This window comes from Miniopterus natalensis, chromosome 3 (genome assembly GCF_054644295.1).
Source record: "Miniopterus natalensis isolate mMinNat1 chromosome 3, mMinNat1.hap1, whole genome shotgun sequence".
Classification (NCBI taxonomy): domain Eukaryota; kingdom Metazoa; phylum Chordata; class Mammalia; order Chiroptera; family Miniopteridae; genus Miniopterus; species Miniopterus natalensis.
In genome coordinates, this window is record NC_142083.1 from 72,342,045 (window position 1) to 72,347,480 (window position 5,436).

The window sequence follows — 5,436 nt, forward strand, 5'->3', positions numbered from 1 at the left end:
GTAAAATGAGATAGAAGCCTCCCTTCGGTCTCAGAGTGAATTCATGTACCACTACCATATGAAAAATCATAGATCCTAGGTGTCTTTCTCTGCTGCTACACAAGAGTGAAAAAAATGACATAACTTCATCAGATACTCAAAGGAAAGGTAAAAGGATTCATTGTCCTGGCATTAAAATTTTTCTATGGTTAAAACACCAGTCTTTCAATGTTATGGAACAAACACTATGAAGACTACTTATCTTATCATTGGCATAACAATTTCATCATTTCTGTGTGGGAATTTGAAATTGTTGTGCAATGTTACTTCACATGAGATTAACAATCCTTGCTCTTTTGTTGAGACAATACCTGAAATAGAGAATCAACTCTCCCCCCCCCCCCAGTTAAACTGAACAGAAGAAATAAATTGCAATGATTATCATCTTTTCTCTTTAAAAGGGATTGTTCAAAGGGCCAGTCGTCATTGAAAAGTCTCTTTAGGTTTAACTACAGGCAGCTCAGATCTTTTATAAAAACTCCAGTCCTCACAGAGTCCTTTCAGAGTGACCAAACTAAGATGTGTAATATGAAACTTCCGTGTGAATTATTAACTTCCCCCACACGGGGCAAACCACAGTGTCTTTTAAGTCACTAATGGTATCAAAATGCATAAACATCAGATGCAACTGTGCTCTCACATTCAACACCAGCCTGATATTATAATAAAGGAATCATAATGTTGGGCACTAGGGAAATCATACACATCCTCATATCCTCTTACTACTGCTTGACAAGTTTATAAAGGCTCTGTCAATCTAACCCCCTTTCCCAGGTTTGAATAATAGGGTTATACCAAAGAGATAGGCAGAAATCAGAACCCTCCAATATTAATGACTAATGGATTTCCCATTTTCCATTCAACACTTAAACCACTGCTCATTGTCTCATGGGGAATATTACTTTCCTTCTAGTCTCAAATGAAATAAAAATAATAAAAATATTTTAGGAATTTATTTTCAGGATCTGTTTTTTGTTTTTTAAATGTATCTTTATTGATTTCAGAGAGAGGAAAGGAGAGAGAGAGTTGAAACATCAATGATGGGAGAGTCATCATTGATTGGCTGCTTCCTGCACACCCCCAACTGGGGATTGAGCCCAAAACCCGGGCATATGCCCTGACTGGGAACTGAACCTTGATCTCCTGGATCCTAGGTCGATGCTCAACTGCTGAGCCACGCCCGGCCAAGCTCAGGGCCTGTTCTTAACTCATATTAACATTCATGGTATGTTATGTGACTACTGGACTTTGAAAGACAAATGGAACTTGTAAATACCCTTAAAAAAAAAAGCAAAGTTCCTAATATGAGATTTGACCATAAAAAAGCCTTCACAATATTGTGATTCAAATCTTTTATTTATAATTTCCTCTTTCATCAATATTTTATATTAAAATGGAAAATTTAACATCTTATGCTTTTCCTGAGAACACATTTTTCTTAATTAAAAATTTACAAAATTAGCCCTGGCCAGTGTTGCTCAGTGGTCAGAGTGCTGGCCCTTGCCCCAAGGGTCAAGGGTTTGATTCCTCATCAAGGGCACCTACCTGGGTTGCAGGTTCGATTCCCAAACCCTTTCCGGGCACATGCAGGAGGCCACCAATCATTGTGTCTCTCTCACATCAATGTTTCTCACTTTCTTTCTCTCTAATAAAAGAAATCAATGGAAAAAATATCCTCGGGTGGGGATTAACAACAACAGCAAATTTTACAAAGTTAAAATGTAAGACTTAGAAGAGGCATATGGATACACCATCTTTCAGACATTCAACTTTTTCACTTATTTCCTCATAGTTTACAAAATGTACAGGAGAGAAAATTGTTGTTTTAAAAACATACACAGTTATAGAATTTCTGTTGCTATAGTGTTTCTATAACAATTCTGAAAGGGAATGCTAAACATGTCTTATCTGATCTTTTTAAATGAAACGAACCCAGAATTCCAGCAGTCTTCATTCATCTTGTGACTACCACAGACATTTTAAGAATGAATGAACTCATCGCCATTAATATCCCTTCCCTTCCACGGATCTTTTAAGCTAAAGCATACTGAAAAACTGACAACTCTGAAAAATATTTTCCCAAATTAGATACATTTGTGAATATACTTAATTCTAAGAAGTCATATCAGGGCTGTCAGTCAAAGTAGCGACCTTGTAAAATAGAATTTGGCGACGTCTTCACACATGTGTCATGTTCTTCAGTTGCAAAATAATTTTCCTACTCAAACCTCAGAGAAAACACACAACAGCCACCACAACTTTTTCTTTCCACCTGCATTGCAGGGGAATTCTCAGAGAAGACAGGTCTGAATATCTCTGCATTTTCCATTCGAATTTGCATTTCCCTTTTGAAATAGGGTATGGTTTCAAGCCTCAATTTTAAACAGAAATTGCAAAGTTGAAATATATGGTCAGCCAAGGGCTGACAAATGTGAATTTCAGGTTTTTGTAAAACCAAGAGAAAACAAGGAATGCTCTTGCCAAAAAATTATACTGAATGTTTATGTATAAAGTTTACTACATATAACCCCTGGTTGTGGCAGGATGTCTTAACTCTCACTGGACCAAGCAAGCTCCATTCTTTTCAGAGGTGGTAGATTATTATTTCTTTAGTATCAAATGACAAAGTGCAGTTTCAAGATGTAATCGTCCTACCTTCCATATTCAACATTTTTTCCTCATCAGTCTGCTTGGCTATTTTCTCTTGTCTAAAAATAAATTTAAGGCATTTTAAGGCATTGCTTTAGTATAGAAATAAAATTTGAAGGTCATGGGACCAGGAACGAGACTCTAAAAAACAGAACTGAAGAATACCTTATTGCCTATAGAGTGTGTTTACTTATGGGAGGGAAAACAATAATAGAAACCCCCCCCCCCCAAGTTTATAAATCATTTATTCACTCAGAGGCTATTTATTGCTATTTATCCCAACTCTTTGCTTCGGGGGACCTATGCTGATGGTGCTGCCTCTCACTGGGAGAGGGGGTGCGGGAGGAGGCTGGGGCGCACGATAGCCTGCCATTGAAGAGCACACAGTTGCCTGCTTTGGGCATATAGACAAAGAGCAACTGCAGCTCCTTGGTAGACTTTGTAGAGCTGTCTCCACAGTCCTAAGGCCTGAGCCACAGAGAGGCTTCTGGCAGAGGCAACACAGTCGGAAGCAGGAGCAGATTTAAGCTAAAGGAATACTAAGAGTATGGGAGGGAAAGGTTTTTATGGCACTGTCTCCGCCCCTCCCCCAGGCAATGCCTCAGGCACAAGAAAACCATAGATTTGGGCCAGAGGGACTTAGTGCCTGAGCATCGACCCATGAACCAGGTCATGGTTCGAGTCTGGGTCACGGCACACGCCCTGGCTGCGGCTCGATCCCCCATAGGGGGTGGTGCAGGAGGCGGCGGACTCATGCCTCTCATCGTCGATGTTTCTCTCTCTCTGTCCCTTGCCCTTCCTCTCTCTGAAATCAATTAAAAAACAAAAACCAACAAACGAACGCACAAAAACCCCCATACACTTGGTGGAAGTAAATTCAGGTGGCACTGTGAGGCAGGTTATCCAAGATTCCACTCGATGGGCAGTAGAGGACGGGGTTCTGCCCGGCCTCGCAGGTATTCGAAGGTGTTCGGGCTCCTTCCTAAGGCAGCGGGCCCTGGATGCTTTTAAACAGAAGAACTGGTTTGTTTCAGAAAAGTCATTTGGCTGTATCCTGGAGTCAACCCGGTACTGGGGCAGAGCGAGGCGGGCTTCCAGAGGCTCGAGCGGCTACGGCTGGCGATCCTTGTGTGATACGATGACAGTCTGCCCCAGGGAGTGGAGAGAAGTGGGCAGCTTTGAGAGGACTGGGGAAGAGGGGAGGGGTAGGAATCCAAGGCAGTTCCAACCCTTTGCTTTGGGGGAACCGATGCTGATGGTGCTGCCTCTTACTGGGAGAGGGGGTGCAGGAGGAGGCTGGGGCGCAGGGGGGCTGTCTGAAGTAGAAGCTGCATTGGGTACCATGCTGCCTCGCTTCACCTTCGGATGAATCCAGCTGAATCTGGCTGAGAGAGGACAGCTGGCCAGGAACAAAGCTTTATTTCCGGTACTAGATTTAGATTAACAGAGGAAACTTGAATTATTGGCCTCTATGGAAGCCACTGACTCCAGAGGAGAAATTCTCCCTTCAAGCAACGCTGGGCACTGGTCCATTTGGAACGAAACAAGCTGGAATAGGAAAAGACAAAAACTTCATTTGGATATTGTAAAAGGAAAGAGGATATTTTAAAACGGACCAAATAAAGAGGAGTTAATACAAGTATTACACTCTGTAGCAAAACTTCATTTTATGTTTAGTTATTACATTGTAAAGAAAAGATATTTATGTGGAAAGTCTATACAGTTCTTGAGTTTGTGCCTTGACTGGCGCAAATGTACTTTGTAGGCTTTGTTCCCCTCCATTGTCTTGCTAAACGGAACGCTCAGTTCTCTGCCCTTTCCAAGAATTAATCAATTGTTTAATTAGCCATACCTAATTTGGGGATTCCAGTAGTGGCAGTGCCCCTGCACTTAACTGCTTATTATCTGCTGAATGACTCTGTTTGGGGGCATCGAAGACAGGCAAGATCTTTTGGGATCCACGAACCCCTGAAATTGCGCACAAAGCTGGTGCGTGTGTAGCTGACACCTTTGTGGAACAGAGAGTGCGCCGGCGTTAATGCCTGGGCAGGCACGGGGTGAGGCTTTTCCAGGTCTCGGTCGTAAATCCTGCGAGGTTCCCCCCTCTCCTTTCTCTCTTACTTATGTTAGCTTGGGGCAGAGATTTCGACTCAATATTATCTGACTTTCTGTAGTTGGTTCCTGGCTGCAGGCAGAAAGGGCCTCTTGTAACAAAGCCCTGTATTCTTTCCTGTCTTCCTCTAAAGTAGTGAAACAGTTGCATTTCACTTGGCTCTGGGTTGCAAGCAATGGAAAACAACTCTGCCTGATTTAAAGAGAAGGAATTGACTGGAAAGGTAGGAAACAAGGGGAGGCCAGGAAGAGGGACCATAGGCAGAGTCTGACGTCGGAAATGCTCCGGTTAGGGCCCTGCGTCGCTGCTGGCGGTGTCCCGAAGGTAAATCTACGGTCACTGCCTATCCCTGCCGCTGAACACTGTACCATAAACTTCATCTCTGCATCACTCACTGAAGGTACAAGAGCTGGGGAGGAACAGCCTGATGGCTGAGACGGAGCACATGTCATTGCTGCTGGCGCAGGAGCAGGGGCAAGGGCATCCTCGGTTCCTTGGGCCTCTGTGTATCCTCAAGGCTCACACAGTGAGGACTCTTCCCAATACGAAGGGGTTTGCGTAGCCAACAAGCGACAGATGCTCCTTTACCCTTTGGCTACCTTTATTTGTCCTTCTGTACATGTTTACATTTAAAA